The sequence below is a fragment of the Macaca mulatta genome, chromosome X, assembly GCF_049350105.2.
Source record: "Macaca mulatta isolate MMU2019108-1 chromosome X, T2T-MMU8v2.0, whole genome shotgun sequence".
NCBI classification, from domain to species: Eukaryota; Metazoa; Chordata; class Mammalia; order Primates; family Cercopithecidae; genus Macaca; species Macaca mulatta.
This window is the reverse complement of record NC_133426.1, coordinates 12,711,345-12,735,852: the sequence shown is the minus strand read 5'-3', so window position 1 is coordinate 12,735,852 and position 24,508 is coordinate 12,711,345. Positions and strand designations below refer to the sequence as shown.

The 24,508-nt window shown below is 40.6% G+C and overlaps 1 long non-coding RNA gene across 1 annotated transcript; it reads left to right on the top strand.

The window, feature by feature from the left end:
- Window positions 1-3,798: 3,798 nt before the first annotated feature.
- LOC114674846 (uncharacterized) lies at window positions 3,799-22,287 on the top strand. The gene is made up of 2 exons (XR_013412753.1): window positions 3,799-7,525; window positions 21,874-22,287. It is a non-coding gene; the product is annotated as an uncharacterized LOC114674846 (long non-coding RNA).
- Window positions 22,288-24,508: the final 2,221 nt, after the last annotated feature.

The following is a 24,508-nucleotide window of genomic DNA, read 5'->3' as shown; positions in this document are numbered from 1 at the left end:
CCATCTGATTTTTAACATTATGTTTTATGAGAATGTTGCATTTGGCTGTACTTGTATGACTCTAATATGTATAAAGGTAGACAAACTATGGCCTGTGAGCCAAGTCCTCCTGCCTGCCGCCTGGTTTTATACAGCCTGCAAGCAGAGTGTTTTTCACATTTTTAAATGGTGAAAAAAATCAAAAGAAAAATAATATTTCATGACAAGTGAAAATTAATTGAAATTAGGATTTCAGTGTCCATGAATAAAGTTGATTTGGAACGTAGCCACGCCCAATGGTTTACATATTGTCTGTGGTTGCTTTTGAGCTCAAAGGGCAGAGTTGAGTAGTTGTGACAGAGACTGTGTATGTGGCCTTCAAAGCCGAAAATATTTACTGGCTGGCCCTTTACAGACAAAGTTTGCCAACCCCTTCTCTAATATGCAAAGGCCAGCTTAATCTGAAAGTGAACACTCAAAAGAACACTATGGAGAAACCAGAAGAGGGAAGAATGCACTCTTCGTGGTGAATCTTCCGAAGTGGCACTTGAGCCTCTCTTACACATCTGCACTGGCTCCCATGCTGTCCCAGCCACATCAGATCAAAGAAGGCAGCCCTCCTCACAAAAACCTCGCTATTCTTTCTGCTACTTGATCTGTGCAAAGCTCAGGTGTGGTTTGCCATTTGGGGTCTGGAGGTTGGAATTAGTTGATAATTTTAGCTGATTTAGGTTACCTAGGTTACACCACAAATCAAAAATAGCTGAAATATCTGTGTAAATGAAAAACAAATGTACAGAGAGAGGGAGCAATCAATTTTCAGAAGATAGAGAAATGTTCTTTTGCATGGAGCCCCCATTGGTAATGAACTCCCTGGTGCTAAATGAAGGGAAGGAGGGAAGGGACTTTTGTGTCTCCCAGCAGGACCTCCAATCAGGCAACAGAATAGAAACTTTTCATTGATTGTGGGTCTTGGCAAAATTGAGGGTTGCCTGTTTGTACTGACACTTTGAAGTTCGATGGGTCTTTTGGTAATAAACTCCCTTCACAGTAGTGAGATTATGATACCTTTGGGAGTTATCTCATTATGTGTTTTGTGATTTTTTTTTTTTTGGCACACTTTTTTTTTTCTTTGAACTCTGATGAAAGATTAGCTTCAAGGCATCATAAGTGCCAGAGGTTGATGAAACCAGTCATAGACCCTCGCTGTTCCAAGTGGGATCCATGAACGAGCAGCATTGGCGCCTTCTCAGAGCTTGTTAGAAATTCAGAATTTCGGCACCTCCCCCAAACTTGCTGAATCAGAATCTGTGTTTTAACAGGATTCCCAGATTGTCTGAGTATACATTAATTTTTGAGAAGCACTGGTGGAAAAAAGTGCATGAGACTTGGGGTCCTGGGGATCCAGTTCCAGATTGAACTGATGCTAATTCACTGGTGACCTTGGGCAAATTTTTCACCATCTTTTTGCCTTGGTCATCTTCTCTTTAATGTGCTGCTAAATTCACTGTCTTAGTTCAGGCTGCCATAACAAAATACTATAGAACGGGCTTCTTAAACAACAACAACAAAAAGTTATTTCTCATCGTTCTGGAGGCTGTAAGTCCAAGATCAGGGTGCCAACATGATTGGATTCTGGTGAGATCCTTCTTCAGGAGGAAAGAGGGTGAGACAGCTTCCTGGGGTTTCTTTTATAAGGGCATGTGTCTCACTCATGAGGACTCTACCCTCGTGACCTAATTTCCTCCCAAAGGCCCTACCTGCTAATACCATCACATTGGATGTTAGGATTTCAATATGTTAATTTGGGAGGGACGTAAATATTCAGTTCATTAAAATCACCTTCTCCTACGTTTTGAACAATACTCTCATTGTCAAATGAGACAATAAGCATAAAACTGCTTGAAAAAGTATTACCTCCACTGTGGTTGTGAGATATTAGGAATAGTAATGGCTAATATCTACAGAACCTCAACCATGAGTCTTGCTCTGTGCCGACTTCTGAAGATGAACTTTCCTTTCAGTCACTAAAACTCTCTGATGATAGTAGTAACATCAGTTTTACCATACACGTGGAGAAACAGCCATTGAGAAATTAAGTGTCTCACCCAAGGTGACATATCTAGTTAGTTGTGAAACTGGAAATTGAGCCCCAAAGCCATATCCTCACCCCCGCACCATGCTGCCTCCAAAATACAATATTGAAGAATGGCAACAAATACTGTTATTTTCACAGATGACAGTCTAAACACCACTGCGCAGTGAGGACAAAGGCATGACATGTTTTAAACTCTGTTTTTGTACACAAAAAGGGAAGAAGAATAAACAAAGAGAAATTCCCTAGAGATGAATGGCCCAGAGAACACAAATCAACTTGAATGTGTTATCAAAATGGCAGCCAACAAGTTTCCATTGTGTTTGCCTCTAGTAGTTAAGTATGAAACACTGACTAGCACATTCAATAGGCAATGAGATTTCCCATTTTATTTCTGAGACTCATTGTATTTCTTACTTCTACATTGAGTACTTGAAGTCACAACTGAAGGAAGGTAAAGTCTTAAGAGTAGAAGGTTACAGAGCTGACTGGAAACTTATAATTCAGTTCCAAAATGTTGGAAGTATAGAGATGTTTTGTACATATTGCAAGATCTACTCTGATCCCTTTGGCAGCAGAAACATAAGGCATCCAAATAGTTCTAAACAAATGTGCTTGAATTTAGAGACTTTTTGAAAATCCTGTACTTCTTGGCTTGGAGCTAATGTTTATATCTTGCTTACTTTGTGCTGGGAACTGTTCTAAGAGCTTTTCAAATATTAACTCAAATATTAACCCTCTCAACAACCCTATTCAGCAGGCAGTATTATTATTATTCTACATTCCAATTTAGATTACTTGGATCATTACATAGCTGAGGGTGCACAGAGAGGTTAGGTAACTTCCCCAAGATCACACAGGTGGTTTATGGTAGAACAGGATTTTAAACTGAAGCAGTTGGTTCCACACTCTATGCTCTTGACTACTACCCCAGAGACCCTGCTAAGTAAACCTACCTCTCAGGGATTCAGGGATACTTTAAAAAAAACAAAACAAAAACAAAAACAAACAAACAAAAAACTTTGGTTTTAATGTGATTTTAAAATACGTGTCTAAAGTAGAATCTGGTTGTTACATTAGTAAAATGTTGATGCTTTCTTCTAAAAAATAAAAATAAGGGACAATTTTGATAGCTTTGGAGAGTCCCTGTGATTAGAGACCATGTGGACTAAATCATTCAACCCATGTTTTTCGTATTACTCTGCAGCAGTGGTTCTCAAGAGGTTTGGGGGAACGGCGCAGATTTTGCTCCACAGGGGACATTTGGCAATGCCTGAAAACATTTTCCACTGCAGTGATTTGGGGGTGGGGGGTGCTCCTGGCGTCCAGTGGGCCGAGGCCAGGGCTGCTGCTAAACATCCCACAATACATAAGACAGCCCACACCTAAAGAATGATCTGGCCTCAAATGTCAAAAGAACTGAGGTCGAAAATCCATGTTCTATGAGAATAAGAATTTAAATTCTGATAGAATTTATCTACTAGTTAACACACTAGTGCTAGTTAAGAATATACACAAGTAACACAGACTAGAGGAGAGGATGCTAGATGTTAGTGGTGAGAGACAAGTGGACAAATAGTTATAAAACTATGAGGAATGTGCTGGAACAAAGACTGTGCAGGGTGCTGAGAGGTACCTGGGACGGACAGGCACAAACTCAGCCTTCTCAGTGACTCTGGAGCTGCGTATTCTAGACTGAGGAGGCTGAGTTTACCAGCAGATAAGAGCCTGCAGAGCAGAGGAAAGGGCAGCCTGGGTTTGTTTTGTTTGGCGTTGTTTTATTTGGCTGCTAACTCCTAGAAATCTTTTTCACTCTGGCTGGCCTTAGCGCCTGTCTTCTGTCTTGTCTCTAAGACTTTCCCTTTTTCATCCTTAAGGAGTCCAGTGGGAAACTTTTGGAAAACCCAAGTTCATGCTGAACCAGAATTGTGAATTTTTCAGAAGATCTCCATGGAGGGTAGAAAGACTCAGCAAACCCCGTTCAAAAGCAAATGATCTTTTAAATTTGTTCGATCCTAGATTAGGACAGAGTATTCAGACTGTAGAAAGTGGCAGGGTGATGTGAAAGCTCTGATTTATCTGGGAGCATTAAAAGCTTTAAGGGAGCAAAATAGAGCATCACGGTAAAGAGCTAAATGGTAACAACAAGAGAAGCTTCTCCATTCCTTCCAATCAGTTTTATAAATCAAATGGATGAAAAGATTACTAAATCCTCTGGAGCTAAATGTTCTCCATTATTCTATTTGCTTTTCAGCCTCCAAAGGGGAGAGGTTAAGCCAAAGGGTTTTAGAGTCTGAGCTGCAGATGGAATGTGAACAGGCATGTGACTAACCCGCCTGTCATCGTGATGGCCTGCTTTGGTTGTTGTTATTGTTGTAAACATGACATCCTCTTCAGCAGAAGTTTACATTTTTAGAGGGAAGTTTTGGGGTTCCAAGTTTTCTCTGAATCCTCACTTTTTACAGAAATAGAGGAGAGGTAATTTGCCACATGGGTCCCCCCAAAACCAAGGTGATCTTTCGAACCTTTATTCCCAAAGTTCAATTTCAAAGCCAGAACAGTGCAGGAGTGTATACCTTTGAGGAAAGCGGCAGTTTGTTCTAATCAAATTGAATTTGTCATTTTCGTGAAACCTTAGGTTTCCTTCATTTTAGTTACTTTTTTGAGCGTTGACATGGAGGGGTTTGGTGATGAGGCTGGGAGACAGAAAGCGTCATCATCCATTTGTCACATTGCCCCCACTGCTGAGAGTTTTGGTCAATGTTGTTCATTTTCAGTTTGTACATACAAAGTGGCTCGTGCAAATAGATTGTTGATGGAAAACAGTGTCTTCTTCATGGGCAAAGGAGGCATCAAAACCACAAGCTTGAGAGCCTTTCTGCTTTTTCTTGGGATTAGTTCTGGATCCCTCAAAGAAAACCGTGGGCTACGAGGACCTACCAGTCCACCGCATATAACATATCCAGAAAACAGTTCCACAAAACAGGAATTGGTTCAGAATTTTGCATTGTGTACACTCAGATTGATGTTCTGTCTCCTTTTAATATAGGGAAAGATTGTTCCCAACTATGAGTAAAAGTTTTTAAAATGAGATCCTTCTACTATTAGAGATCTTTTAAAGTTCTTAGGTTTTCTGGAAGTGAGGGAACATGAAGACCCACCAGATAAACACGTTTGGCATCCTATACAGAGCTGCCAATGAACTGCTTTCCTTAGCGTGGAAAAGAAGGTTGAGACTGAAGAATAGTCTGAATTCTCCATGCATTCCAGCTTTCCAGGTCCAGGTTTTCCTTTCATGTTTAGATAAAACAGCTTAGGGCTCAATCACACAGGCTCTAGGAAGCCTTGCACTCATCCTAAAATTTCTGAGAATTCCCAGTGGATTACTTTCCACTTTCCAGAGGTTGCCTGCCTCTTCTTGCTCCCAACTCCAGACTGGGCTCAGGTACTGTGGGTCTCCCTCCTCCTAGGTCATATCTAGGCTTCTGAACACCTCTGGAATTACCAGCTACCATTCAATTCACACAGACACCTTTATCCTGGCTCCTCATTTTCTAAGTCCACAGAGTTCCTAAATTCTTAACTTTAGGAAGAGGAGGGAGAGGAGAAAGGGTGACTCAAGGGTGTTTTTTTGTTTGTTTGTTTTGTTTGTTTTTTTTATCACAGGTGAGTTACATCCTTTTGTTTCACCCCCTCCATTTCAGATCATGCACAGGGCCCCAACTCCTCAGTGAGGGAGGGATCTATCTGGGGCTGTACTTTTAGCCACACGATGTTCTGGGGCAAACTTTTGAACTCAGGTTTTCTTTAAAGGCTTTATTTGCTTCCTGATCCTGAACACATCCTTGGAAAAAGGAAAGGCCATAAAAAATATATACTCCCACCTCCTTTCAGATGAACTACTAGGAATCAGCAATTAGACCCTTAAACACGGAAATTAAAGGTTTTCACAATAACAGGTCAAACTTAATAGAATATGTTTCCTAAAGATGGGGATCTCAGTCTCATTTGTTTAATTTTGTATCTTCAGCGCCTTGAACATGACTGGCATATAGTTGTGCTCAAACATTATCTGTTGAGTGACTAACTGAATGAATGAATAAATGACCAATGGATATATTTAAGATTCATTTGTTTGATAAGAACTGATTGAGCTACCAATATGTGGCAGGAACTGAGATAAGCAATGTGGACCTTAGACAAATGGAACAGTACGGTCACTTGCCCCTGATGAGCTTCTGATTGAGTAGGGAATCAAGACACATACACAAATTGCTTTAGTCAAAGGGAGACCTTGGAGATCACATGATATAAGCCTAGACAAGAAATAATGGTAGAGCACAGCGGAGCAGATGGGGAAAAGGACTCTTAAGTCAGATCAGAAATCCATGGAGTATGACCGGGCATGGAACTCACACCTATAATCCCAGCACTTTGGGAGGCTGAGGTCGGTAGGTCACTTGAGTCCAGGAGCTTGAGACAAGCCTGGGCAACATGGTGAAACCCCACGTCTACAAAAAATACAAAAAAATTTAGCCAGGCATGGTGGTGTGTGCCTGTAGTCCCAGCTACTAGGGAGGCTGAGGTGGGAGGATTGCTTGAGCCTGTGAGGTCGAGGCTGTAGTTAGCTGTGATAGTGCCACTGCACTCCAGCTTGGGGAACAGAGAGACCCTGTCTCAAAACAAAACAAAAAAAAGAAAAGAAGAAGAAGAAGAAAGAGAAAGAAAGAAAGAAAGAAAGAAAGAAAGAAAGAAAGAAAGAAAGAAAGAAAGAAAGAAAGAAAAGAAAGAAAGAGAAAGAAAGAAAGAAAGAGAAAGAAAGAAATCTGTGAAGTAATTGGAATTCCTCTTGCTAGATAGGGGTTTTCCTTAAGTTATAAACAAATAATAACAATCCCTTTGAAGCCATATTTTCCGAAGGCATTACCGTTTTTATAAATGGTATACTCTTTGATAGATTCTTCAATAGATATTAATATTTTAACTATTGTTTTCCACAATGGCACTTCAAAAATATGCTATCCTTTTGTCCACTAAATACCATTTCCCAAAGCAAAAACAAACGACAAATTCATAACAAGGTGAAAATGTCTATAGCAAATCTAGTCTTCCATCCAAAGAGAAGTGGCAGCTTTTATGAAACCATAACCTTCTCCCTTTTCTTGAAGAAAGGAAATTGCTCTAGTTCAGCAGGTGAAGAAATGGATACTCTCCCTTCTTAACTTACAGAGTTAACCAGCAATATTCAAAAAAGGGAGGCACTGACTGCTGACGATGGTCAGTATAAGCCTGTGTAGTCCCGTAGGCCTCTGGGAATAATTAGCTCAACAGTGGACTGTGAAACACACACTGCTTCCTTCCTGGTTGCTGTTTGTTCTGCTCTGAGCTCCAACCGCAGCCCAATTGTTACCTATGGAGGAGGACTGGGGTCATGTTCTCAGGAAACTACCAGTAAGTAAATAGGCAGAACTCTTAGGAGCAGGGTGTGATGTAAGGACTTTTCGGCAGGTGAGCCTGTCCCTGCTATTTCTACCTCAAGTCTTTTTCTGTTGTTGTTTTTAACTCAGTCCATTAGCTGTAAAGGGGAATCAGTGATATGGACAGATGTTATAAGAAGCTTGTAAGAAATTCTTTATCTTTTTCTTTCCTCATTTGGTAATACTTTTGGGTTTGTCTGAGAGGCAGCTGAGTTTTCTCTCAATCAGATTGTCGAAGCCAAAATAAAGTATAGAGATGAATCTCTAAATTTAACATTTTATTTTGGGAAGCAGGGATTGCAGTTCGGGGCATACACACAGACTGGGTGGCCTTCGGTATGTCTGAAGAACAAAGAGAAGGTTGTGAGTTTTATTAGAAAGAGAGATGTTATGTTATCATTTTGAAAGAGAGCTTATTGGCACTAGAGAAGCTTTTGGGAGCTGGCAAGCTCTGATTGGTGAGTGGGTGTTTGGATGTTTGTCTCCTCCAAATCTTGTGTTGAATTGTGATCCCCAATGTTGGAGGTGGGGTCTGGTGGGAGGTATTTGGGTCATAGGGGGCAGATCCCTCATAAATGGCTTGGTGTCATCCCCTTGGTGATGAGCAAGTTCTCACTCAGTTAGTTCCTGCAACATCTGGTTGTTAGAGTATGCCCTCCTTCTCTCTCTCTCTCTCTCTCTCTCGCCATGTGACATGTGTGTTCCATCTTTGTCTTCTGCCATGAGTAAAAGCTTCCTGAGGTCTCACCAGAAGCCAAGCAGATGCTGGTGCCATGCTTGTGCAGCCTGCAAAACCATGAGCCCAATAAACTTTTCTTTATAAATTACTCGGCCTCAGGTATTCCTTTTTACCAACACAAAATGGACGAATACAGTGAGTGACTGCGGTAGGTAAAACCAGTCTTGGAGTCACAGCCGGTTGCTTCAGCAGCTGGGCTTGTAGAAAATTCAACTCTTGGAGCGGGGGCTATGTTCCCCCACTGCTTTTTCCCCCTGGCCCTTGATGCTGATTTAGTTGGGCATGACAATAATGACTCAATTTGTATAATGAGCTTTCACAAGATATCGCCCCTTACACGGGGCTGCAAACTGGCCATGTGGAGGACTTGCCCAGCCAGTTCTCACCATGTCGTATGGATATTTTTCTAAATAGATCTTATTTTATTTTATTTTATTTTTGAGATGGAGTCTTACTCTGTTGCCCAGGCTGGAGTGCCGTGGCACGACCTTGGCTCACTGCAACCCCCACCTCCCAGGTTCAAGCGATTCTCCTGCCTCAGTCTCTTGAGTGGTTGGGATTACAGGCACCCACCACCATGCCCAACTGATTTTTGTATGTTCAGTAGAGATAGGGTTTCACCATGTTGGCCAGGCTGGTTTTGCACTCCTGACCTCAGGTGATCTGCCCACCTCGGCCTCCCAAAGTGCTGGGATTACAGGTGCGACTCAGCCACATCCAACCCTTAATTCCTTGTTCTATGATTATAGCAGCATGAGTCTATTATAAACATTTTAGAAAATACAGACTAGCATAAAGGAAAAAATATAAATCAGCTACAAATTAAAAGCCCAGTGTAAACTCTGCTAACATTTGCTAACATTTAGTGTCCAATCTTCCAATCTCATTCCCCAGTGTGTGCGTTTTTTGTTTGTTTTGTTTTATTTTGAGTAAATACAGGTGTCTTGATATGTTGCCCAGGCTGTCACAATGGTCTTGAACTCCTGGACTTAAGCAATTCACCTCAGCCTTCCAAAGTGCTGGGATTACAGGCGGGAGCCACCACACCTGGCCTATGTGTGTTTTTTAAACAATTGAGACCATTTTGTGTATGTTGCTTCTTCTTTTCTTTCCTCATTTGGTAATACTATATTGCTGTTTAAGAACTGTTTGAGGAGTCTGATGACATATGTAGAAAGGGAATAGGTGATTAACCACGAGGACAAGCTGGTGTTGGTGACTGGAAGTCAGGAGAGACCATTGCCTGGCATCTCAGAGCCCCCAGGAGTGCCCACACCTCAGGGCACACAAATGAATAGATTTATACCAGAGAAGTTTCAGCCACACTCACCAACCAACCCCCAGGCCCTCTTTCACTGGCATCCTAATCCAGGTTGCTTCATAGAAGTCAGCTTACAGCCACACCTTTCCCCCTTAAACTTTTTTTGAACTTGAACTTCCAGTATAATTAGAGTTAAACCATCCCAGCAGCATAAGAGGAACGCTTGGAGGAATGGATAAAGATCCACTTGGCATATTTATGATTTTTCAAACCTTCCACAAAGATGGTGGCAGACATTTTCTTAAGTGGTAGAGATGTCAGAAATTTTATTTTTAAAAAGCCTTAACTCTGACTGGGTGCAATGGCTCACACCTATAATCCCAGCATTTTGGGAGTCCAAGGTGGGTGGATCACTTGAGGTCAGGAGTTCGAGACCAGCCTGGCCAATGTGGTGAAACCCCATCTCTACTAAAAATACAAAAAATTAGCCAGGTAATGTGGCGCGTGCCTGTAATCCCAGCTACTCAGGAGGCGGAGGCAGGAGAATTGCTTGAACCCGGGAGGCGGAGGTTGTAGTGAACCGAGATCACGCCACTGCACTCCAGCCTGGACAACAGAGCAAGACTCCATCTCAAAAAAAAAAAGAAAGAAAGAAAAAAAAAAAAGCCTTAACTCACTGTTCTCATTTTGTTCCCATTTTATAGTTTATAATTAATGGAAAGTATGAAGTATCAACCAAATCTGCTCAAACATAGCCATGCATAAGCAAATCCTTTTTATGTTTAATAACTGAAAATGATTCATCAAATTTTATTAGATGGTGCAAATGCTTAGGTCACTTAGAGCTTCAAATGGCTCCAAAATTTTCTCCCACTCTTCCCCCACCAACTTTTTTTTGCCAGTTGTATATTTAGTAAGCATGCCATACTGAGTGTGGATTGGAGACACTTTTTCCTGTAGGATTTTTGCCCTGTATAACGGAACAATTACAAGGGAGATGATTTGATATATAATAATTTATTATGATAAAATATTTTGCCCAATGATTAATTTTTTGGGGAGCAATGGGCATGGAACAAAGCTGCAAGAACATGAAAAGGGTCATCTGTTCACTTTTTAAAGAAATAAAGCTAACACAGTTGAGCACCTACCGTTTCCAATCTCAACTCCTTTAATCTTCACAGCACTATAAGATAGATCTCATTATTACACCCAGTTTAAAGATGGTAAAACTGAGGCATGAAGAGGTTAAATAATTTAGCCACAATAGAAAGAGGCAGAGCCAGGATTCAAGACCAAGTTGTCCAGTTCTGTAAACTCTGCCTCTAACCACTATTCTTACTTGGTCACAGACGCCTCAGCTATAAAAGGTCTTGAAAGGGTCTCTGTCTGCTTCACTCATCCAGCAACCACTCAAGAAATACTTATGAAGCACTTATTGTGTGCCAGGCATTATACCTGACCCTGGGACCCTGGGAACATAATGATCAACATACTGTCATGTAATACCTGCCCTCAAGGAGTACATTCCACTGGGGTAGACAGTTAAGTAAAAAAGCAATTATAATACCACTTTACCTTCCAACAGAATCCAGTTCAAGCCATTCTAGTCAGATCAAAAGCAATACTGTTTTTTAAACTTGGGAAATAAATTAGATATGCAAAGATACAGGCTTTTCTCCATAGAGTATACCTGACTACCCAGCACATCATGAATTAATTGACCCCTGAAGGCAAGCTAGGTAAGTGCCCTTGGGGCCTTTTGTGTTGCAGGAAGGATTATGTGAAAACCATTTTTATGTGTCAATTATACATTTTAAAAAACTAAAACAAAACAACAACAAAAAACCCACAAAAAGCCAACCTAGGATTTGCACCATAGAGAATGAGAGTGGATGAAAACAATATTAGAGAGTCTTCCTCCCACAAAACTCAACAAAATCATAGACGATAGGTAAGCCTGTCCCTGCTATTTCTACCCTAAGTCTTTGTTTTTTTTCTTTTTAAACTCAGGCCATGAGCTGTAAAGGGGAATCAGGGATGTGGACAGATGTTATAAGATGCTTCTAAGAAACTCTTTATTAAAAATTCCAAACATGTTATATTTTTCACCATCACCAAACACTTCCCTTCACTCTTCTTTCCTATGAGAGCAAGTCCTTCCATTTTTGGTATCCAATTTGGCTCTTCCTGAAATAGGTTACACCCCAAGTTGCTGCGTGATGCCAAATTGTTGATTGTAGTTTACGGTGTCTCCTTGAAACATGCCATATAATTACATAATCACATCATAGCTAATCTGGTTTATTGGAAGGCCTCTGGATAGGGCTGTTTGGCTAATCATTGTCCTGGAAAATCTGTCTCCTAGGATACTTCTCATACCCACTTGTAGCAAGGAACAAATACAGAGGTGGCCAGCTCTTCCACCCAGACATTCACCCTTGGTCTTTTGTAGATTGTTGTAACTAAGGAAAGGCTAGGGAAAGGGTGCTCTCGGCAGGATTTCTTGAAAGACGTCACCATTGAGCAATTGCTAAAGATTACTCAGAGCCAGCAGATGGAGCAGATAAGAAGGCCTTGATGAGGTTTTTGGCCAGTTGTGATTCCACCCTGAATTTAAGACCTGTTCCCTCTGATCTTAGGAAAAACCCAGAACCTCTACTCTCTGCTGATACTGGAAAGGGGAGGGCAGGATTTAGGCTTATCATGAACTCATTTATTTTTCCTTTAGCCCATAAAGCCTGATCTTTCCTGCAATCAAAACATGATGGAAAAGCCTAGCAGGCTATTGCAAAAGTATTATGTTTTCTTTATAGTTCATCTCTTGGGATTGCATTTTACTCTTGATTTTACCAGGCCCTTCCAAGCACGGGTGGAGGGGCGGGGGTGGGGGAAGCATCCTTCAGTTCTACTTGAAGGCATAAGAACTGAAACCTCCCCACTTTTTCTTGGAGAGTAGAAGGAATGTGTTTGCTATTTGTTCTTACTTGAGCTCAGTTTCCTGCAATGACTTTTTGAATTGTTTTATCAGGCTAACAATAGGAGACACAGTAAATTCATTTGTAAAAACTCTGCCTGACTTTGGTCTGTCATCTGTGTTTTTAAATACACTTGAGTTATTCTATTACCATTCTATTTAGTAGCCACCCACATTTGGAACGCTTCCACCTTGAGTGGTAGACATATCTTTTTTTAATTCCCATTTTAGAATGTTTTTAGAATTTACAATTTGTTTTTTAGTATACAGGATGGGCATAGATAGATGCCATCACTTCTTAATAGAGTTGTTTACATGATTTTTGAGGCCCCCAGTGCAAAATAACAATGTGAGGCCTCCTGTTCAAAAATTATTAAGATTTTCAGGCCGGGCGCGGTGGCTCAAGCCTGTAATTCCAGCACTTTGGGAGGCCGAGACAGGCGGATCACGAGGTCGGGAGATCGAGACCATCCTGGCTAACCCGATGAAACCCCGTCTCTACTAAAAGATACAAAAAAACTAGCCGGGCGAGGTGGCAGGCGCCTGTAGTCCCAGCTACTCTCGAGGCTGAGGCAGGAGAATGGCGTAAACCCGGGAGGCGGAGCTTGCAGTGAGATCCGGCCACTGCACTCCAGCCTGGGCGACAGAGCGAGACTCCGTCTCAAAAAAAAAAAAAAGATTTTCAAAACAGTCACAGCAGATCATTAAGCCCAGCACCAAGTCCTTCTGAGCACAGGGCGCTTCTCAGTGCAGGGCTCTTCTAAGCACAGGGCCTTATGTGACAGTGTAAGTTGCACACTCATGAAGCCAGCCCTGATTCTTGATTATTCACAGGCAATTTGAAGGTTACCCAGGCCCTGTGTTTTCCCTCATCCACTTTCCTGCTTGCTGACTTAAGACAAATCTCTGGCCCTTTAGAAACTGCTACGTTGAGTTATATAATGAAAATAAATGATATAAAATGAAATGTATTAATTTGAATACCTGGTAGAACTGAAGGCATTCAGTGGGGTGATAGGTAGAGATATTAAATAGTGAGAAACTTCTCCATTATCTGATTATTTTAGTTGTTCTTATTGTGAAATAGTGTGATAGAATGGGAGAAAAGAAAAACCACGGCCGGGCGTGGTGGCTCAAGCCTGTAATCCCAGCACTTTGGGAGGCTGAGGTGGGTGGTTCACAAGGTCAGAAGTTCAAGACCAGTCTGGCCAATATGGTGAAACCCTGTGTCTACTAAAACAAAAATCAGCTGGGCGTGGTGGCGGGTGCCTGTAGTCCCAGCTACTCAGGAGGCTGAGGCACGAGAATCACTTGAACCTGGGAGGTGGAGGCTGCAGTGAGCCGCAACTGCACCATTGCACTCTAGTCTGGGCAATAGAGCAAGACTCCACCTCAAAAAAAAAAAAAAAAAAAAGAAAAGAGAAAAACCACTAAAATGAAACTCAGATCCTCAAAAAGTTAAACATAGAATTACCATATGACACAGCAATTCCACACCTAGCTCTATACCCAAAAGAATTGAAAACAAGGACTCAAGCAGTTTCTTGGCTGATGGTTCTGCAGGCTTTACAGGAAGCATGGCTGGGTGGCCTCAGAAAACTTACAATCATGGCAGAAGGCAAAGGGGAAGCTGGCGCATCTTCACATGGTGGATCAGGAGAGCGAACCAACGGGAAAGTGCTACGTACTTTTAAACAACCAGATCTCATGAGAACTCACTCACTATCATGAGAACAGTAAGGTGGGAGGTCTGCCCCCGATCCAATTACCTCCCACCAGTTTCCTCCCCCAACACTAGAGATTACAATTCAATATGAGATTTGGGTGGAGACAGAGAGCCAAACCATATCAGATACTAAAATAAATAACATAATCAATTTGAAACCACACTTTAATTCACTTTTCTCAACTCAGATAATGCAGAGAAAGTGAGTGCACTGAGTTAATCAGTAACAGGGAATACACCTTCTTGGAAACAATGGATGTTTTTCACCCACTGTGACAAAAGTAAACTTCAACAGCTTCCCAAATATTAAAAGAAAACAGGGCTATTCTGTACCCATGGTAAATTAAAGTAGAAAATAATTATAAAAAGAGGAAAAAAAATCCAACACTGAGATTTAAAAGAAAATTCTCCTTTTAAGTACATTTGTCTTGAAATGAAAATATTAACTAAAATACTAGAATGTCTAGAAAATAATGATAACAAAAATAATACATGTCAAAATGTGTGGAATATGGCTGTTCTATACCTTTAAGCTATGAATTTAAACATTTACTTTACTAAAAATTTTAGTTAGTTAATTGCACGTTTAGCTCAAGAATTTATAAAAAGAACCATAAAATTAACTTAAGAAAAGAGAAGAAAGGAATTAATAAATGTAAAAGCAGAAACCAATAAGTTAGAAAACAGGAAAACCATAGAACTAAGAAACAGAAGAGCTGGCTCTTTTTAAAAGTAATAAAATAAAACAAGGTGCTAGCTAGCTCCATCAAGACAAATGGGGAAGGTGCAGAATTAAGAATGAAAATAGATAATTGAGCAAAGAGAACATTTTTTAAATTGCTATTCACCATAATTTCATGCAAATAAATTTTAAAATTTCAATGAAATGAATGTTTTCCTAAGAGAAAACGTTACCTTAATTGAGTCAAGGAGAGATAGAAAATAAAAATAGTAAATGCAGAAATGGGAAGATTTAAATATAGGAAATAAAATATAAAGGCCTAGAAAGTAATTTGAGTGATTGTATTTTTAAATTAATTCCATTGTTTTATTGTGATAAAATACGCATAACATAAAATTTACAGTTTTAACAGTTTTTAAGTGTACAATTCAGTGGCATTAAATCTGTTCTCAACACTATTCATCTCCAGAACTTTTTCATCATATCCAACAGAAACTTTCAGGCTGGGCGCAGTGGTTCACGCCAGCACTTTGGGAGACCAAAGCAGGCAAATCATTTGAGGTCAGAGTTCAGGACCAGCCTAGTCAACACGAAACCCCGTCTCTACTAAAAATACAAAGATTAGCCAGATGTGATGGCATGCACCTGTAATCTCAGCTATTCTGGAGGCTGAGACATGAGAATCACTTGAACCCAGGATGCAGAGGTTGCAGTGAGCTGAGATCCTGCCACTGTACTCTAGTTTGGGCAACAGAGCGAGACTCTTGTCTCAAAAAAAATAAAAATAAAAAAAGAAACTCTGAACCCATTAAACACCAATTCCCCATTCCCCTACTCCTTAGCCCCAGGCAACCATTATTCTACTTTTTGTCTCTATAAATTTTCCTATTCAAGAAACTTCATACAAGTGGAATTGTAAAATATTTGTCAGAAGTGTCTGGCTTCTTTCACTCAGCATGTTTTTGAGGTTCATCCATATTGTAGCATGATCAGTACTCTCTTCCTTTGTAAGGCTTAACAATATCCCATTGTGTATATAGAGCACATTTTATTTATCCATTCATCTGTTGGTGGACATTTGGATTATTTCTACCTTTTGCACATTGTGAACAGTGCTGCTATGAAGATTGGTGTGTAAGTGTCTGTTTGAGTTCCTGTTTTCAATTTTTTAAGGCATGTACCTAAAAGTGGAATTGCTGGATCATATGGTAATTCTATGGAGTGAATGTATTTTTAATCTTGGTGGAAAAAACAGCCTTCTAGGCCAGACATAAAATCCAGAAGCCATAAAGGGAATTATTTATAAATCTAACTACATAAAAAATATAAACTTCTTTATTTCAGAAAACGTTATTTCTAAACCAAAAGACTGGAGCAAATACTGCAACAGATATGACAGTAAGCTCACACAAATCATTAAGAGCAGATGGATAATCCAATAGAAAACAGGCAAGCAGGAAGTTTCTGGAAGGGAAGGGAGGGGAAAAAAACAAATGGCCAGTGAACTCATTCTGACTTATAATTTAAGAATCAAAAATCTTGGGAGGCTGAGGCAGGGGGATCACTTGAGCTCAGGAGTTTGAGACCAGTCTGGGAGAACATAGTGAGATGCTGTCTCTACAAAAAAAAAAAAAAAAAAATTATAAAAAGCTGGGTGTGGTGGCACGTTCCTGTGGTCCCAGCTCCTCAGGAGGCTGAGGTGGGAGGATCACTTGAGCCTGGGAGGTCGAGGCTGAGGTGAGCTTTGATTGTGTCACTGCACTTCAGCCTGGGTGATGAAGCAAGACCCAGTCTCAAAAAGAAAAAAAGAAAAATCAAAACGAAAATCAAAACAACAATGAGATGTTATACTAAACTATGGGTTGTCCAAAAAGTTTAAATTTTATAACACCTAGTAATGGCAAGGGTGTTAGCATACATTTATATACACTTGTTGATGGACAAATAAAGTTTTTCAGTGTTTTTGGACAGCAATTTGGTGACTTCTTTTAAAGATTATATGGCACATGATTGTAGTCCCAGCAGAGAGGTAGACAGATAGATACATGTTTCAACATTGTCATGCTAAAAAGTTGAAAGAAACCTGAAGGTCTATAGTTACAAGACTAAGTAAATTATAATACAATCAAGCAATGGAATGCATTCAAAGATAATGGTAATTAAATTATGAAGAATCAGGCTCACCAATCTTCTCTCCTCCCCATGGATTCTCTTCACCAGGTTTTAACATATTTGGAATTCCCTAGCATGGTGCTTGCGGGGGGCCTGCGTGTGTGTGCACGTGCGCACATGTGTGTACCTGAATGTTCTACTAAAATTGTTAAGTGCCACTCCTCCTATATTTTGTTTCTTGTCTTGCTCATGTCATTACCAGGAGCTGTGAAGGGAAATTGTTTCCGGAAGTTTCACAAGCCTCATGCTGTTGAAGAACTTGGGAAGGGTTCACAAAAACCTGGGCATCTGGCCGGGCGTGGTGGCTCACGCCTGTAATCCCAGCATTTTGGGAGGCTGAGGTGGGCAGATCACTTTAGGTCAGGAGTTCAAGACCAGACTGGCCAACATGGTGAAACCCCGTCTCTACTAAAAATACAAGAATTAGCTGGCCGTGGTGGCATGTGCCGGTAGTCTCAGCTACTCGGGAGGCTGAGGCACAAGAATCGCTTGAGCCCAGAAGGCAGAGGTTGCAATGAGCCGAGATTGTGCTACTGCACTCCAGCCTAGGTAACGGAGTGCGACTCCATTAAAAAAACAAAAACAAAAACAAAAACCTGGGCATTTTTGGGACCCCTGGCAGGTGCCACAGTGGAGCTTGTTCACTCCCCACTGCTGGGCTCTGAGTTGCTGTCCCAGGCTGAGCACACTGCCTTCAGCAGCCTTCCAGCACAGTTCTGCTCCTCATTTTCCTGAGCTGTTTACTTGCCCTCCCTGAGGTTGGCAAAGCCCATCTCTTTTCATCTGGGAGTATTAGTCTCCAAATCTGTGCAATTCAATCATTAGTCCCAATAACATCTTCACATTTTCAACCAAGAAGCCAGAAGAATTCCCAGTCCCCTGTGCCCTGTGCAGATAGACTGATGATCCCACATTTGACATACAGGAATGCCTTGGCTCGCTCCACCATGACTTTTGCTAGACATCTTCTACTCCCTCCTTCTCTTCAATGCAATTAAACCTGAACCTATGTGTAATATAAGTGTGATACTGAGCATGAATAAATGGTTTAATTCTCAACTTGTGTCCTATAGAAGCAACAGAATATGCTCAGGTTTAAAAAAATGAAAAACTTACATTATTTACTATAATAAGGCTCTTCTTTTGTGCTATTAAGGAATAAGCATTTTGATATCCTCATTTTCCTAGTATGTGTACTAAATCAAAAGAAAATAGCCCCTTGCTAATTTTAACACCAAATTTTTAAGTTAAGGATCTCTATCTGGTTTTAGGAGCTATAACAGCAATCTAATTCTGCCCTAACAATTCAGGAACAAAGAGCTATTAAAAATAAAAGTTGAGTCACATAACTGCTGGGTGTTACAGCCTTCAAGGACTTTCTACTGCCCATTGAACATAATCCCAAAGTGCCATAATTACTGACTTCATGTGCCTAAGCACGAGATCCGCTGTCCCCTCCAAGTCTTCTAGAGCATTGATCACATGGGCCTCCTCTTTCATTCCTGGAGCACACAAGGCGCTTTCGTGCCTCAGGGCCTCGTTCTGTTTCCTCAACACACTTCATCACCTTTTGTTTTTTAGAGCTTTATTAAGGAATAACTCACAAATCGTACAATTGATCCTGTTAAAGTGTACAATTCAGTGGCTGTTAGTACATTCACAAAGATGTGTAGCTGTCACCATGATCAACTTTAGAACATTTTTATCACCTCCAAAGAAAACCCCATATCCATTAGCAGTCTCGCCCCATTCCCCCATACCCTCAGTCCCTGGCAACCATTAACCTACTTTCTGTCTCTATGGATTTGCCTATTTTGGACATCTCTTATGAATGGGATTATACAATTTCTGGTATTTTGTGACTGATTTCTTTCACTTAGCATGATGCTTTCAAGGTTGATCCATGTTGTAGCATGTATCAATAATTCAATCCTTTTTATGGTTGAATAATATTCCACCGTATGTATATTTTATTTATTCACGTTTTGTTGATCCATTCATCTGTTGCTGGGCATTTGGGTTGTTTCTGCTTCTTGTCTTTTATCAATAATGCTGCTATGAACATTTGTGTACAGGTTTTTGTGTGGATGTATGTTTTTGTTTTCTTTAGGACAGGAATTGCAGGGTCATCTTGTCAGAGACGTTCAAACCAGAGTGACTCCATCTTGAATAGGGGCTGAGTAAAATAAGGCTGAGACCTGCTGGGCTGCATTCCCAGTAGGTTAGGCATTTTTAGTCACAGGGTGAGATAGGAGGTCAGCAAAAGATACAGGTCAATAAGACCTTGCTGATAAAACAGGTTGCAGTAAAGAAGCTTGTCAAAACCCACCAAAAGCAAAGTGGCAACGTAAGTGAACTCTGGTTGTCCTCACTGATCATTATACACTAGTTATAATGGATTGGCATGCTAAGAGGCACTTCCACCAGCACCACGACAGTTTACAAATGCCATGGCGATGTCCAGAAGTTACCCTAAATGATCTAAAAACGGGAGGAGCCCTTACTTCCAGGAATTGCCCACCTCTTTCCCAGAAACCTCATGAATAATCCACCCTTTGTTTAGTATATGATCAAGAAACAACTATAAGTATACTCAGTCGGGCAGCTCATGCCACTGCTATGGAGTGATCCTACTCCTATGAAGTAGCCATTCTTTTATTCCTTTGCTTTCTTTCACTTTACCCTATGGGTTTGCCCCAAATTCTTTATTGCATAAGGAAACAATATGGTAACTCTGTGTTTAAACTTTTGAGGAACTGTCAATCTGTTTTCCCAAGTGGCTCTACCATTTTACAATCCCATCAGCAGTATAAAAGAGTTCTAATTTCTCCACATCCTCACCAACATTTGTTGTTGTTTGTCTTTTTTTTTATAATAGTCCTTCTTGTATGTTTGATGAAATATCTCATTGTGATTTTGATTTGTATTTCCCTAATGACTAATTGAGGATCTTTCCATGTGGGTATTAGCCATTTGAATAGCTTATTTGGAAAAATGTCTATTTAGAATCTTGTCCCTCTTTAGAATGATTTATTTGTCTACCTGTTCACTTGTTTACCATCCCCCACCCCCCACCCTGCTGCTAATTTATAAGTTCTGTGAGGGTAGTCACCATGATACTTTTGTTCAGCATTGCATACCCACCACCCACAAAACCATCTGGCACATAGTAGAAACTCAATAAATATTGTGGCTGATTGCATTAATGTCTTCTGTACTATGCTAATTAGAGCTCATGGAAATAAGATAATCAAGGGTCCATGCATTCTAACTATAGCTCTCCTCTCTTCTAAGCTCATTGGGTTGTTCTATGACCTGCTTAGATTTTCATAAGATCTGACTCGTGTTTAATATTTGGACCTGTGCTGCCCTAGAAAACCTCTTTCTAATCTCACTATCAAAAGGTTGGCTTTCCAAGGAATGCTCTGTGTTTTTAGTCCATAAACAGGACACGCTTGCCATTCCTGTTACTGTTTTGCCTGTAGCTTTGTAGCCTTATTCTTCTGGATTCCTTACTATGTGATAGTTAGAGAAAAAGTGAGAAGATGAGGAAAGTATTCTACATTTTTGTTCTTTCAGGTTAATATGGCTGTAAAGAGAGGAATAAGATTTAATGATAATCGCTCTCCTCGTTTCCTGACCTCCTCTGGGCCAGCCAAAGTAGTTTGGAAAAGATATTGTAATAAAGCGTTTTGTTTTGTTTTTGTTTTTGTTTTTGTTTTACTCCTGAAGTTCATACCCCATCCCCACTCTTACTTAATTGCAGCAGCACTTAAAAGTCAATGAGATCACCCCAAGATAAGATTAACTTTGTAGAATTCACGAATTCCATGAACCAAAGGAAAAATGGCTGCTGGCTAGTTAAGACTATGTAGGTACAATGCCCATTACTATTTGGTCAAATAACATATTTTTATCATTTCTAATGCCTACATAGCATCCCATTATATGAAAAATGATGCAATTATATGTTTATTGTTGAGTGGTGAAAATCCCATCTTTGTTTTTAAAGTATGTAGGAAAATAATGTGAAAATAATATGCCAACTCTTAATATGGGTATCTAAGAATGTTTAAGGTGATGGATGGATTTCACTTTACTTTCTTATTATTCATCTCTACTTTAAAACTATTCTACAGTGGGAATATGCCAGTTGTGTAACTTTTAAAATGAAATAATAATGATGTGCAGCTATAAGTAAAGATATTCCGTGTCCAGAGTGAGCCAGTGATGCCTAGCGAGTCTGAACAGAGAAGCGCCTGCCTAGCTTCGTTCAGATCTCCCCGCTCCTCCCAGGCCCAGCCTCGCCTTGTCCACTGATCTGTCTGTGAGTCATCCTTTGCTTACTTCCCACCACACCCAGTCTCAAATGAATGCTCACTTCCTTCACAGCAAGTTCCTACTCTAATTGCCAAGGACTTCTAATTCTGTCTTCACAATGGGTCGAAGTTCAGACTACAGAAAATTAACTCTGTATTTTCATTAGCAGGGTTACTATTTTCTACTACGCAGTTGCTACTAACATTTTCTTCTATGTAGATTTATGTAATCAGTGGAATCTGTCTGTCTCACAGTCCTGCAAGTATGCCTTCTGCACATGCCTGAAAATTCCCCCTCCCCTAAGTAACTATAGTAATTTTATGAACTCTCACTTTTACCATAAGAATGAACACCTTCTAATCTGATTTTACCCAAAAGAATGTCTCTCTTTTACTCTCTTATTAAAAAGTCATCTGTTATCAACGCTTCCCCTTCTACCTGTCAGGCCTGAGCCCGAGCCCAAGCCAAGCCATCGCATCCCTGTGACTTGCACGTATATACGCCCAGATGGCCTGAAGTAACTGAAGAATCACAAAAGAAGTGCAAATGCCCTGCCTCGCCTTAACTGATGACATTCCACCGCAAAAGAAGTGAAAATGGCCGGTCCTTGCCTTAAGCGATGATATTATCTTGTGAAATTCCTTTTCCTGGCTCATCCTGGCTCGAAAAGCTCCCCCACTGAGCACCTTGTGACCTCCACTCCTGCCCACCAGAGAACAACCCCCCTTTGACTGTAATTTTCCTTTACCTACCCAAATCCTATAAAACGGCCCCACCCTTATCTCCCTTTGCTGACTCTCTTTTCGGACTCAGCCCGCCTGCACCCAGGTGAAATAAACAGCCATGTTGCTCACACAAAGCCTGTTTGGTGGTCTCTTCACACGGACGCGCATGACACTACCTCCACCCTCCACCACCACTCTTTTGAGGACATAGAGGTTTAAATTAACCTGCACTGTTTAAAATAATGAACTATTAGACATAACGTAAAGATCCAACCAAAAGGAAGAGGCAAGGAGCAGCATGGCCAGGTATTCAGAGCTCGGATTCTGATCCTGGACCATTTGGGGTTGAACCCCAGATGGCAAGTTAATTACCTTCTCCTTAACTCAGTTTCCCTGTCTGTAAAACAGGAGTAATCATACTACCTACCTTACAGGCATGCTGTTGTAGTGCTTAGAAAAGTGCTGGGCACAGAGGAAGCACTAGATTTGTTAGTTGTTAATATTTTCTTTCTTTTTCTTTTTTTTTTTTTGTGATGGAGTCTTGCTCTGTCTCCCAGGCTGGAGTGCAGTGGTGTGATCTCGGCTCACTGCAAGCTCCGTCTCCCAGGTTCACGCCATTCTCCTGCCTCAGCCTCCTGAGTGGCTGGGACTACAGGTGCCCACCACCACGCCCGGCTAATTTTTTGTATTTTTAGTAGAGACGGGGTTTCACCGTGTTCGCCAGGGTGGTCTTGATCTCCTGACCTTGTGATCTGCCCGCCTCGGTCTCCCAAAGTGCTGGGATTACAGGCATGAGCCACCGTGCCCGGCAGTTGTTAATATTTTCAAGCCTACAATGGAATATAATGTAGTCATTACAATGGGTGATGACGATGCATATTTATTAGCATGCAAGTTGCTTCACAATACGGCATTAGCTCAAAGAAGCAGATTTCAGGATTTCAGGACAGCGGCTACAACATGATCCCATTTGAAATATACATGCATCACATATGTATATGGATCTATGGACGAATATAGCACTGATACGCTAAGCAGTGGTTTTTACTGAGTGGTAGAGTTTTAATTGATTTTATTCATTGATTAGTTTCTTTTTCCTTATTTTCTAATTTTTCAGCATGAATTACGCATGACTTGAGTATTGTTTTAAAATAAAGAAAATAATTCTCTATTTGCCTGGTTGAATCCTGTGGCTTCAGGGTTTCAGATCCTTTTTACATGGGAGGTACATAAACACCTACATTGTTAGGATTGTTTTGTTGTTTGTTTGCTTGCCTGTTTTGGGAATGAATTATATTTAGACTGTAATCACTTTGGTTTTAGTCTTTTTACAAATGTATGTTTCCTTAAGTATCTAGTTTCTCTCTCTCTCTCTATTTTTTTTTTTTTTTCTAGAAGGTATCTACTCTCATGGAAGCTTAAGGAAGCACAGTTCAGCTCAAGCAAGCAGTAGAACCTAGGTCTCTTGCCTCCTACTCCAGGCGTCTTCCAACTACACCACCTTTGATTAATAACCATTGATCCCTTACGTTTACCAGAGCCTGAGGTGCTCCAGTTGCCCATGAAGATTTGTTAATTAGCTGTAAGTTTTAAAAAACATTCCACAACAGGATTAAAGTAACAGGTCTTTTAAATTCTTTTAGCTGAGAGGTACCAATGAACAACAATATTTGATTAATTAACATAGAAAATCAGGTCAGTCCCAATTGGTTTCTGTCTGCAGATAAAACTTAAATCATGCTGGTTGTACTTATGCAATGTCAGAATAGTTTGTCCAATTCAAGAAAAACTTCAGATCAGCTGGTTGTTTGGTATTACACAGTCCAAATATCTGGATACCTGGATTTTATAGAGGTTGGGGCTCAGAAAAATGATACCCCAAAGTATCAGCTGTGGCATGCTGAGCACTTTTGAAGTGAAGGAAATTGGAAGTCCTTAAAAGCTGCCTTTAGAACCAAGGATTTTGTAACCTTCCCTTGTTTCTACCCTTAAAGTGCATGAAGGGGCTCTCTCTGGGAGTTCCTTTATCTGTGGGAAGAAAACTTCTTGCAAAAGAGATTCAATTGTCTTAAAACCCCTTATCTATCAATCTCATCAAATAACCAGGAAAGATTGGCCACCAAAGAAGAGAAAAGACTAAAGGTCACCCCCATGCCCAGGCAGACTTTTCCTCTATTCTTCTGAGGGAAGGTCCAAGAGATTACCTGGAAGATTTTACTTACATGATAAGACAACCTTTGTTCATAGTGAAGTTCTACCTCTCACCTTCTTGAAATTTGTCAGTCACCTCTCCCAGAGCTCAGAGAAATTTTGTCCCAGGCTATTGTCTGTTCTATGGGCTCATTCATTTCCCCT